The sequence below is a fragment of the Dromaius novaehollandiae genome, chromosome 1 (genome assembly GCF_036370855.1).
Source record: "Dromaius novaehollandiae isolate bDroNov1 chromosome 1, bDroNov1.hap1, whole genome shotgun sequence".
Lineage (NCBI taxonomy): Eukaryota > Metazoa > Chordata > Aves > Casuariiformes > Dromaiidae > Dromaius > Dromaius novaehollandiae.
Genome location: NC_088098.1, coordinates 65,445,054 through 65,458,716, shown reverse-complemented (window position 1 = coordinate 65,458,716; position 13,663 = coordinate 65,445,054). Strand labels below are relative to the sequence as shown.

Here is a 13,663-nt window from a genome sequence, read left to right as displayed (position 1 = left end):
GCGTTAGCTGATCACTACAAAAGTTCTGCAGGGTAAGCTGGGTAGGAAATAAGTATGTGAAAACTAGATGACACCAAAAGGAAACTAGGTCCCTGTGAGGTTAAACTACAAACTCAGTCATTAAAATTTCACATTGAAGAAATAAAAATCTGAGATAAATAGAAATTAAAACAACTTAGACATTCTAGTTTGGCTGCATCTTGAAGGATACCCAGCTAAACAATCAGGCAGGTTGCTACTTTATTTTTAATTTCCGCTCCAAACTGTAATGGCTCTGTTTCAGCTCCAGGTAATTAATGGCAACCCACTAACCACTAGTTATCAAAAAACATATTAACCAATTCATCTGCACATTTACATTAACAAGAGACATTCTGAGAAATTCTGTCTGACAGCCGTAGGCACATATTTGTGCGTAAAAATATTGCTGTTTTCCCTCATATAATGCTATCATACTGCTTGCAGTATTCCCTTGTGCTTAGTACAGGGAATACCTACAAAAGAAAAAGATTAAGTATTGTTCCTTACTTATCTGATCCATTTATAAAGCTTTTAAACATGTCCACAGTTTTGCCCTTCATCCTCCCAAGCACAGATAGAGTCAGGATATTAAGGATTTCTCTCCCCATGAACTTAAAAGAGGAAACAACAGCATACAGCATTAGTGACTACCATATCCCCAGCTCTACATATAGTAAGTGCATTACCACATACAGCCTAGCAGTTAGCACAAAATTGCTAACAACCAGCAGTCCAGCCACGGGCTTGGCCACAGGTAAGAGCTCTATAATGGCTTAGTCCCTTCTTAGAATGGACTAATCTGGCCTCCCTTCTCTCTGCACTGCCCCTAAAAACTGAATGGGTACTAACTGCTGTACAAATCATAGTAAAATAAACCCCAACAATCAAGCTCTATGCACACATTTGTAAAGTAAGATGAGCTGTCAGAAGGCCTCTCAAAAAATCATTGTGTGATGGGAAGCCTTTATTCAGTGTCCTTCTGATTGCCCTGCACCTTTGTGCTGCCACATGCCTTTATCAGCATGGCATGAGGCCAGACTCCAACCCTGCACCACAGGCAGCTGGCCTGTGCTAGCTCTGCCCAAGAGGCGATGCCCTGACTCTGGAAGGACAAGGTAAAGCCTGTGTGAAGGCTGGAGGAACACGGAAATGGGATCCACAGGGGAACAACGTGCTGAGAATTGAGGATGTACAGTGTGTTGTGCCTGGGATTTAAATGGCCTTGCTAGGGATGAATGAACACCTTTTAAGAAGGAAACAAAGAGATTTGTTTTGCTGCAACCCAGTCTATTAATGGGCCTTATTCCCTGTTTCAGCTAAAGGGTTTCTGCAGTTGTGAGCAAGTTCTCATTCCCTCCCCCACGGAGGGTCACCAATAGGCCTGAGACCACTCTCATTCAGCCTGCTTTTGAGGTTGTCCTTCACAATTAATTCATCTGGCATCCCACTCTATAAAGACATGGGCTCACTGAGAAGTCCCCCCAAATAGTGTTTCACCTAAAACCCCTCTTGGCAGTCACACCTGGGACTGGTTTCAAGGAGATTTTGAGAAGCCCACCCTCTTCTTTGGTCCAGCTGGAAGCAGACTGATGAAAAAGAGGAAGCACTAAAGTTGATCTGGTGCTGAAAACACTGTCCTTGACTAAGGGGACCTCTGGGCCCTTGTCCCTTGGACAAATGCTGCTGCCAGCTCTGTGTCTAGCTTTGCATTTGTTCTGTGGCTGCAGAGCTCTGCTGCACAGTTGGGCTAGAGGAACCTTTCTACTCCATAAAGTTCATTGGAATATCTGTATTATCTGCAATCAAAAAGACCAAGGAACCATATAATCTGGAAAATTCTGGAATACACTACTTTTTTTGGTTTTTTGTTTAATACTCCACACAGTATCCAAAATTTTGACAAGTAACAAGTTCCATTTGGCTGGGTTTAAAAGCCTCCGACCTTCTTGTCTCCTGAAAATGCCTGTGGAACAACAGACTTCTGTCCTGTCATTGCAATAATGCTGTTTGTTTGCTGTTTGTTTGTTGTTACTGAGGTAATAATATGCCAAAATATTACCCTCACGCACATGCATACCTGTACATATATGCATACACATGTACACATATAACTTCAAGCTGCTTGAACAAAGCCCTTACAATGCTCTGTAATGTGGCAAGATCCATGAAAAACAAGGTCCTATAAAAGCCTCTGCAATGACCGTAAGATACAGAACGTTGAGCAGAGGAGAGAGGTTTTATAATCCTCTGCACTTAAATTAATGATTTCAGGATCTAAAACTGAAGGAAAAATATTGGCGAGTTTAAGCAGTGCAAGTACTCCAAGACCATTTCAGAAAGCTACTCTTGCTTACAATTGAGAAGGATTAAAAAAAACCAGTAATTAATTTGTGTTTCTTTTCTTTCCCTACACTATAAAACTCAAGAGCTTTCTATGAACACAGTATAGCTCAGTGCAGCAGGCAAAACAGTCTCGACTGAGGGAATTTAACTTAATTTAATTTATTGCCAATTAACAGAAATCTTTGACTTCTGATTTGGGTACTGGGAAACATAAACAATTTAACACGTAGGGAAACACCCTTCCTGCCCTTTCCCAGGCTCAGCTTCAGTCCAGACTCCTCTCCTCCCTTCCTAGTCTCAGCTCCCCTCGTTTTTGCCATGTGTCACGCTCTGTCCCTTCCAATCCCTTTGGTGGGCTGACGGGCGTCGGCGGAGGTTGGCGTTGGGGCCGAGTGGTTTCTTTCCGCCACTCTTTACCCGTTTCCCCTGTGCCGGTGCGGGTCCCCTCCGAGGCATCTCCTCGGGCATGCAGTGCGTCCCCAACACCGGCCCCACAGGGCCGCCACCCTCTTTGAAACCCCCTCCCACCGGCGGCGGCGCCATGTGCCCCTCCAGCCGTTGACGCCTCGGTGGGCGGGGCTGCCTCCGGCTGTTGCAGAACCGGCTGGAAGCAGCCATGACCAGCGCGGGGCGGTTTGTGGCCCCACCTGCCTGGGCCGCCCCTGCCACCCCGCCCGCGCCCTCCGAAACCAGGGACGTGAGAGGGGCTCCTGGCAGCACCCGGCCCCAGGAGCTGGTAGAAGTGACTCCACTACCTGCAGCCTGAAGATGAGGGGAGCACCTAGTGCGCTTGGCAGCCACACAAGGATAACTTTACCTCTGCTAAATGGGCCGCTCATTTGAATCGTCGCTCTCAGGCATGATGTGCCCTGGGCCCCAGCGTTTCAGGCCCCCCCAGGGACATAGCTCTGCTCCTCTGAGGAGCCAGTCTGGCACCATTTTAAAAGAAATGCTGGCTTTTCTCCGGGGAGAGCTCCCTGGTGGCGGGAAGTTACAGCGCTCCTGAGTACCACAGCCGCCTGCTACCTTCTGGGAGAGAAAGGAGATAGGAATGGCATTGTCACTTAAAGCACATTACCAAACCCCAGAATCAAACGGGAAGGAGCTTGTTTTGGAGCTATACGAAAGAGCCGACAGTGTTTTTCCCTCTGCATCTTAGAAACGGGAACTGCGATGAGACAGCTGGGGTACATGAAGGATATTGTAGGTGGCAGAATTACAAAGTAGGAGCTTTTTACTTGGACAGTAGTGATGAAAATGGAAAGACAGAGAAAAAGCCAAAATATGAGTGGAAGAAGAGAAAGGACAATAGTTTGCTAAAACTGGCTAGTCTCTGGAGCATACACAGATGTCTTGGGGCTGGCTCCCCTGCTTTCTTTTTATAGATAGAGGACATGAGCATCAGCTACAGTAGCTGATACATTAGCCAGCACTAACATTGCCAGGAAACAAATTGCACATTTTCTTACTCTTAACAAAGAAGAAACAAACAATAACTAACTGTTGAGACTCTAACATATATTTCCAAAAGAGGATTACAGTATTAAGTACAAAACCTCTCTAATCCCATCTACATTCTGAAGATGTTGTAGGTTTGTTTTTGTTTTTAATTTTTAAACTGTACCTAATGACACCCGGGGTTAATAAGAGTCCAAAACCAGGAAGTAAAGCAAACCATTGAGGTTCTTCTGTCATTAGAAAGTACCGAGTAGACTGAGGCTACTTCTGAGAAACCGATCCTCGAAGGATTCGCTGCAGCTTGAGCCCCAGGGTCTCCAGTCCCCATCCACCCAGCAGCACTACTAGCTTATAGTATTTCCTTTGCAGGAGTTACTCCAGGTTTGAATCAGACTCGGGTCCTTGTATTTCATACACCCCCATCCTAAAGAGTTCACAATCTAAAATTTAGTCATTACCAGTTTTCTCGATCTTCACTTTTTCCCTTTGCTCACACCCAGCCCAGCCTGTGCTACAATCCCAGTTTCAAATGCTAGCTCTTGTATAATTGAAGTAATATGCAGTAAGCCCTGCACATTTATAACCTTTATAAAGCTGCCTGTTTGACCTTAGACCAAGTTACGTCAATGTCTGCATTATTATTCCCTAGTGCTTCCCTAAACATAAGAGACTACATTTCTTCAATAATGCAAATACTCAGTTATCTAAGGAAAACAGCAGTGTTTTAAGGGCCTCTGTCATTTAGGATGTTTTGGCATTAATTGTACAAATAGCCTCTGAAAGATACACGTCAGAGTGGAAGCCCTCAGACTTTTTCATAGTAGGAAAAACAATCTTTTACTGATTGGAAGCAAGGAGACTGAACTGCAGTGTTGGGAAAGGCCCAGAAAACTTTATGTAAAAAGTTGCATGTTTTCAGATTACAGATTATCATCACATCTGAGATACGGATATCCACACTGTGTGAATATGCTCACCTGAAGCTACCGTTAGCATTGACAACTTTGACCTTTAGTGCTGAAAAACCGCATGTGTGCACTTACAGGATCAATTCAATAAAGCAGATGTTAAGGCAGGTTTGTTGACACTGGGTTACTTCTGAATGCACTTGGTTACTCAGGAGATACTTTCAGCTAAGTATACGTGAATATATCGACATGACAAGCACGTGAGGGAATAAAACTTAAAGCATGATTGGGTTTTTTGGTTTGTTTCACTCCTTAAAATTATTGTCATTGCAGAAAAAAGTGGCATTTCCTTTCATTTGGTAAAGCAAAAAGACTGATAAAATGGCATACTACTGAACATAACTCCACTGCTGTTACTAGTCCTAAAGCTAGTCCTAAAACACAGTGTCCCTTCCTCTACCGGTTCCCTAAGAAGAATATTTTTAGAAATGAAGCAAAAGAACACTAGCTAATATTACCTGACAAGGGTAAAATAAGGCCAAAGAAGGAAGCGGATGACTAGCATACAACTAAACATAACCCACTGTGTTGTAAACAGAGTCAGAATAGTTTCTGAAGGATTAGATTTCCAAGTATGATCAGCACTGTCTTCATTCTTCTCCACCGAAATTCAATGTCTATTTTATGGCAAGCGTTACTGTGAGCCAAACTAAATTTGACATGGCGTACTGCAGAAATATCCCCTTTTAACTAACACCTGATCCTAAAAATGGGAGTTACTATCATGTGCAGCTACTTAAATAACATCTAACATTTGAAGAATAAACCAGATAAATACAGAATTCTTAGTAATCTGAAATGAGAAATTAAAAAACAGGAATGTAGTGCAAGCTAGTCTTCAGTACTTTATAATAATTCATAACATGTCTAAGATCCATTTAAAGAACTCCCACAGAAATGAATAGAATAGTTTTGGATGATTACAGACTTGATACACATGCCCTATATTCAAGAGTTCCTTGATAAACCAACAAATACTTCATGCATAGCTCTCTTACAGGATCTAGCCTAAGCTCCTTATTTTTCTTATAGCACTCTGGCAAAGATCAAGTTGAAGTTATTTATGGGTTCAGTGGAATTACATTTTGTGTCAGAGTCCAACTGTAATACAAAGCTCAGGTGTAAGGGGGTCAATTCCCTGTGCTAGGTATCTTGTGCAAGCATATGTTCCCTTCCAGTGAGCCATGCGTTCCTTATTCACTCAAAGCAAAATACAGTTGAGGATGCCATTACTGTTCTGAGTCATCAACATTTCACCTCCATTTTTACTAATAAAAGTGGAGAAACAGGCTCCAGCTATACAGAATAACTTAATCATTGGGAATTTCACATTTCAGAAGGCTTGACATGCCAGTCCTGTGTGCACCACAGTGCAAGAGGGAGGAGATTTTGAAATCTTCTACTGCAGAAGGTTCTGAGCAACCTGACATAATTTTGAAGACAACCCTGCTTTGAGACGGAAGTCGGACTAGATGACCCACAGATGTCCCTTTCAACCTACATTTTTCGAAGATTCTACATCCATATTTTCTCATTCTAAATGCATCTCTAGTCCTCAGAATAATCTAGCAAACTAGCCATTTCCTTTCCAATCACCCTTTGATGTCTCCCAGCAGGATGCCTCACTCTTCATAGTTAGACATGCCCCTTTCCGTATTCATATAAAGGATTATACATCCAACTGGACCTAAATTTTGGACTCTGGTGCTGATTAGATAATGCCTAACCAATATAAGATTTTTCTTTACAGCTTGTGGCTAACAGTAGGGGAAATCTCTTGGGTTTCATTGCTCCTTTTTTTGCACTGAAATACAATAGGATTCTCTCCACATATGAACTAAAGCCAGAGAGTATGTTCCTTAGCAGCTGGGAGTTTTTGTGTGACAAAGAACTGAAGACATCCAACCAGTTCATGTGTAGACATTCAAACCTGAACAGTTCTGAGAAAGCAAAGAAAGTCATATCCTAGGTTCTTTTGGTTTGGTCCACTACTCTGATTAAATTGAAATGAACTGTCACTTCATATTCTGACACTTTATATTCTGGTCAGACCAATATGAGATTTCCTTTCTAGGGGGAAGCAGCATTAGAGAAGGCAGCATAAGGTTTATGATTGTCAGCCTCCTTTAGGACCTCTGGATAGGAATTAAAAGCTAGCTAGGTGTTGTTTTCTTATCATGCTCAGGAATGAAATTCACCCCCTAGTAAAAGCTTTTTACTAGTTTCCTTTATGCAGTTTCAGTTGCAGTGAGGCAGTCCAGTACCTTCTCCCAAGGTTAAAACAGCCATTTGAAATGACACAGTCAATTGTCCATCTACCAGCCATGGACTGAGGGCAGAATACCAGAGGCATCCATTTAAATCAGAGCAGCTTCAGTATGACAGCTACATCTAATAGATCATCACAAGGCATATCATGTCTCATTCAGCTCCCCAAATGACTCGGTAAGTTAGACATTGGCTACTCACCACACTCCATTCTATTATAAAACTTTATTAGTATTATTAATATTAAAACAGTTCCCTCCAGTCTAACCTTTCTGTGCTCAAAACCATGTTGGTGTTTAATGCTGAACATTTTGGTACCAGGCAGAACTGTAAATACATACCGCACTTTAGGGGGAATTAAAAAAAAAAAAAGCTGTTAAATGATACTGGATTTTCAGGATTGTAAAGGCCTCATAAGAGGCCTTTACAGCTCATCATTTAAGCAAGATACACTAAGATGCTTGCTGTTGGAAATAAGCTACATGACACCTCAGAAATGACTATTCTAATGATTTTATTACTTCTTACCATATATGGTATGGTTCCTAAAATCATAGTTCCTGAGTTTCTTCTCATTATATGATTATCGTCTGATCATGATTACATGATCAGTGCTTTCAGTACATTATTTTTCAATGAGTTTCTAAACTTCTTAGCTGTAGGAAAAATGCTTAAAATAAGCAAATCTCAAATGTCTGACTGCTGAAAAGATATAACCCTGTCCCCATTAGATTTATTAATTTTAAGTCAATCACATGATTTTTAGGGCAGACTGATTTTTTTTTTATTCCTTGGAATCAACATTATCATAATATACTACATCTCATGTAGTTTGTCTGTCTTGTAAGTCTAGGTTGCTCTCATACGGAAGGTACTTTGAGGAACTTTCATGTTTATATTTAGTCATCTCTTCTAAGGGCTCACTGAAAATTGGGCCCCAAAATGAAGGACTGAATTTCCAACAGAACTCAACATGTGGATAGTGAGTTCCTTTGGAAATCTGGCCATAATGTGAGCTTCTGTGTGCCAAGGGTTTTTATAATTCCCTCATGGATAAGGGGTGTGGAGGAGTTGCCTTCCATACCCTTAATTTAATGAAGTATCTTTTCTCTCAGAAAGTTTTTTTCTTTCCTTTTTAAAATGATCCAATCCTACAAAGTTCTAAGTAATTTCAATACATGCCAGGTCAGACTAACATATAGTCTAAATCAGGGAGAATTTTGCTACTGACTTGAACATGACAAGTATTAGCCTCTTACCAGGTAGGTCAGTGAGTGTCTACAGTCTGGATCCCCCATTTCACTTCAATCCCTCCATAACACTCAGGTAACACTAAAGAACTGGAAACCTTCCCTCAAATGCCATTGCAAGGGGAGCCCCAGTTTGAAGGGGGACCAAGTGAGCACCAAACCAGCAGAATAACTGGCAACGCCTCTCTCATCCAAGCCCTTGATGTAGGGCGTGTTTGTAGGACAGGAAAGGACAAGAAGAGGAAGGATGAGGAGAGCTGAAGAAAGAAGTACTTGGACAGCTAGCATAGGATCACTTGTCAGCAAACGTGGGTTCCCCAAGAAACCATAGCCACATCCAGCACAATTTAAACCCTCTGTGAACTACTCACAGCTACTGTAGGGCTTGGACTAAGAACTGTGGAGCCACAAGAGAACCCCTGCAGAAAGCTGGCCCTGAATCTTTGTTTTAATAGGCCAATGAGTAGAGTTTTCTCTGACTGACCAGCCAGAAGAGCTCATCGAATCCCACTTTTAAAATATTTCTGTCACATGCACTTTAATATGAATATTCTAGTGCATTTTATGATGCTCTAATTTTTAATCTACTATGATTCTTTTATAATTGTTTGTGCAGTGCAGTGATGCCTGACAGGGAATGCTTTATAAATAAATTGAATTTATTACTATTTATAACCCTCCATCCTGAAATTTCTGAGCAAATAAAGTGGTCTCACAGCTCGATTTTGCATATTCTAGGATTGGGGTCTCTCTGTACAAATTCATACAAACACACAATACGCATATATGCATGAGAGAGAGAGAGAGAGAGAGAGAGAGAGAGTGACCTTTTCTTTCCACGAGTAATTTAAGAGCATATTTAACATTCTGTTCACACTGCTCATGGCAGATAGGAAAAACACAACTGAAGGGAATGAAAAATGAAATGTCCGTGCAGCTTCTCCATCTCAGTCTGTCTTTCCTTCTGAGGGGTAAAGTATTTGAGGTTTTGTTTACTACCCCTGAGTAAGTTTCTGTTCGTTTGCTTGCTGCTTGAATGGACAGGGCACATGAAATGAGGCAGCTATAAGGACCTTTGACAACCAGCACATAAAACTCATTTTATTTCCTTAATGGAAGTCTAACTGGTAATTAAAAACATGACTCTGACCTGTGCTGTACCCAGAGAATAGAAATGAACTTCATTTTGAACAGACAAAGTTCACAAGGCTACTTGCTACAAGATTGCTTCTGGGAAAGGAGAAGTGAAAGAACTGCTTTTGTTTTTAGCAGTTTTTGCTAATTTATGCTTACCTGAACCCCCCAAACTACTGATATTCTTTGCCAGCTGTTCTGTTCCTTAGTTCAAGTCCCACCAGCCACTCTGCCTACCCCCAGCGTAGTGGCTGCAGGTGTTGAAAGACACCCAGGGACTAGAAACTGGAAACTGGAGTTCAGATTCCTCATCCCCCAGTCAGACTGGGACATGTTTCTTCATTTCTTGTAAGCCAAGCCTTTGTTGCATCCTCGTATGTGCATATATTGGGGAGTAAAGGGGAAAATAACAATTTTGACAGGCAATACCATCTTCCAAACAGTTGGGCTGGCACTAGGTCTGGTGTAATTTGGTCAGATAGCTCAGCCTGTAGAAGAGACAAGGCAGTGGATCATCCTCACAAAGCCTGGAGAAGCACTCTGGCGGGTGCAGATTAATGCAAGGTCAAGTCATATCAAAATATTTGGATTTGCTTCAAGAAACTCAAACATCTGGGAATGTTAAAACATTTTCTTTCAATAAAAATGTTTAAACATAATGCTCTGTTGTTTCTGCACTCAAACTCTCTGAGAACTCTTTTGGGGGCAGGGGAGAGGGGGAACATCATATATAGAATATTTCAACTTTTCATTCAAATTTTCAACAAAAACAAATTTTGAATATCAGAATTTCCCATAAAATGCCTGGATTTCAACCAGTCTTATTGGCAAACAAACAGGAGGGAAAATGGGGAGAAGAGAAACATCTGTGAAATGGGTTAATGCCTGCTAATGCATTTAATTCATGAAAAAGGAAGAAAGATTTTCAGTGAAGCTCAGGCATTAATGAGGAATGAATATTGCCCTGATGCCACTTTTTGCATGTGAAAAAAGGCTTAAAAGGACCATAGTGAACTACTAATTTTCAAGCCAGAGGAGAGGCAAATAACGTACATATTTTTTCTTACTACAATAAACCTTTAAAGCAATATTTATTCTCAAGTAGGTACTTCTAAAATAAAAACTAAGAAAAATATTACACCCTGGACAGTAAAGGTCAGTAATTTTATTAATTTTCTATCTTTAATTAAACTCAGCTTAATTAGCTTCTGGCTAGTTTGCAAAAAGGTATTCTCTTCCTATATTCCCTCTGCTTCAGGGGTGGCATATTGCCTGCAAATACTATATGCTGGGGGGTCTCTGTCTAAAGGGAAAATTAGGTTTCAGCTGGCCTGTCTGCAGCATCTAAATCCTGCCCCTAACCACAATTCCCTTTCATCAGTTACAGGCAAATCCTTATTAAACCCATGGCTCAGGAGGTCACCCCCGGTGAAATGTTCTCTAAGAACTCAGCCAGATTTCCTCTATGTCAGACAGACTACTGCTCCGGACTGGCAAACATTTTGCCAAATGGACTTGAAGTTCAAAGATTTTGTGTTCACTTGATGAAAATAAGATGTTACACACTTTGTGTTTTCACTTACTCCGCTCCCAAGGCCCCTCATTCTTCAATCCCCCTCAGCCTCTAAGCAAACAGGATTCATATTGATCTGCCCGAAAATTATTTTTAATACTGTTAATGTTATAGGCTGCTGTACTGGATGTCTCCCAAATTTTTCATCCTTACGTGTTGTTCTGACTTGGTCTGTAATACACTAAACCCAACACTTTTGCCCTTCTGCTGGCCAAGTCCCAACGCACGCCACAGAAATAAAAGACAGCCAATGCCTGTACTTGAACTCATTTTGGTGGGGCATAAGTGTTTTCTTAGGCTCAGTACATATTCCTCATAGTCTTGCAGATTCTGCACAGTGTCATCCCATGACATTCTCTGGCTTTTTACCCCCTCCGCTCCCCCTGCCCTGCTTTTTGTACATTTTAGGTCATGCATATTTAAAGCTGGGCTCATTGCTGCCAGTGCGAAAGTGGCAGGAGCTGGATGAACTCCTGGACGCTGTCATAAGAGAATTATTCTCTTATCATATTGTTATCTCCCAGTAGAACATGCAATGATTACTCTGATTAACCAAAGACTGCCACATCAAATTGAGAGACATCAGACCCAAACTACATATTTAAGGTTGCAAAAAGTTAATAGCTTAAATGAATGTGATGGTATTGCAGGTAAAGCTTTTAAGATACTGTACTATAAGGCATCAATTTGAAAAAAGTGAGGGCAAAAATATAGATTTTATAAACACTTAAAAATCTATCCTGAAGCAGATTTTAACTGAAGTCCTTATTTGGACAAGTTTTCTATCAACTTCTAGAAGTCCTGCATGAGCAAGAATTGAATAAAAACGAAGTACAGTAAGCTTTGGCCCAGTAATACTGGAAATATCTTCCAACATTGACATTAAATACAATTGCACAGACTGGGGATTTTAGTGTTTTCTTTCAATTGTCTGCAAACTCTTCTAAGGAGTGCTGTGCTCATGTTTGAGAAATGAATGGTGAAACTGATTAACAAATTAAATGGAATAAGGCATTATGAGTTACAGAACAGCACAGAGGGTAGGAAAAAAAAAGGAATAAACACCTAAATGGTAAAAAATAATTTAGATACAACTATTTCATTCTGTTTTAACGGTCTTTGGTACCGTTAGTAACACATGGATAGAGGGAGAGCAAGTTTTGCAGGTGACAAGTATTCACAGTCCACAGCTTCCTTCTGATTTCTTAAAAGGCTGTAGGAGCCAGCACAGAAACTTAACGTTTTTTCATAAAACAGTTCCTTCATGGAAGATGACCTTGTGATTAAATCTTTGCAAACATTTTTGTGTTTTGCTAAAATCTTTCCATTCTAGTTAAACAATCTAAAACTGAAATTTTCCAATGCCATTTTTTTCCCTCATAAACATTCCTTTCTTATAGATCCGTCATGATTCATAAAGATGTGGAAAAACATTGGTAAGCAGGCATGTCACAAGGACTCGTATCAATTCCCTCAACATAACAGCATTCCTCAGCTTGTCTTCCAGCCACACTATGTCACTGCATGTCCTCTCTTTCACTCTGCTTCTCTGTCTCACTTTGCTTTATTTCAAACTCAATTCATTTTCACAAGGAGCTGAAACGTAACAAGCAAATAGGACTGTCAATCCACTGGCCATTGACAAAGGGGCCATAAAATAAAATAATTAAGAGGGTTTCTTTAATTTTCATTAGTTTCTTTTCTGCAATCACTCCCTTCATGAAATGTTCAATTACCCAGAATTGATGCCATTAGATTCCCTGTACTATACCATGTTTAGCTGGGCTGCTGCATAGCAAGCGGAAATGACAATGAAATCTCTTGTATAACTTGCCAGATGTGTAACTAGTACAGCTAAATTTATCCCACAAGTTTTCTAGAACTGACTGAAAGAAAGAGATCGTTAGGGATAAGTTTGTCTCATCACCTTAGCGCTTTAGATCTTCAGAAAAGGCTTCAGGGGCTATAATTGACAGCAAATTGAAGATGACTCAGCATCATGCTATTGCAAAACTAAAAAGCAAACATCATGCTGGGATGTGTAAACAAACGTACAAACTGCAAGACACGACAAAATTCTTCTGCTATACTCAGCAGGGGTAAAAATTCTGCTGAAGTTCTATGAATGAAGGAGTACATGGATGGACTGGAGAGGGTCGAGAGGAGAACAACAAAGATCATCTGAAGTATAGAAAAATGACCCGAGAGGAAAGATTGTTGGGAAGCTGTTCGGCATAGAGAAGGCAAGGCAAGACAAGGCTATAGACTGCTGCAAAGAGACAGGGAATAAATAACCTGTTTCCCTGTGTTCACTGTGGACAGGGCAGGAAATAATGGCTTTACACTGGCACAAAGAAGACTTAGGATGGATATTAAGGAAACCTTTCTTTGGGATAGGGGTACTGGTGATAAGGATGTGCTAGAGTACATTACCTGGGAAGTTGTGGCGTTTAAATCGCTAGAGGCTAACCCCTTCTTGGGGGCAGCAGATGGACCAAACAGCCTCTCAAGATTTCTTCTAGCCCTAGCTTTTGTAGTTCGGAGGCTCTAATAGGTGTCTGGGGTCATAAAACCCAGCCGGATTTGTCTCATCAGGGAGGCAGCTGTCTATTGGCTTTGGATGCAAAGACATCAGGGGACAGTCCTTC

At 41.0% G+C, this 13,663-nt stretch overlaps 1 protein-coding gene across 2 annotated transcripts in view; it reads right to left on the bottom strand.

The window, feature by feature from the left end:
• The window catches only part of LOC112993380 (voltage-dependent L-type calcium channel subunit alpha-1C), a 416,350-nt gene that overhangs the window by 210,000 nt on the left and 192,687 nt on the right, over positions 1-13,663 (bottom strand). The window lies entirely within an intron of this gene.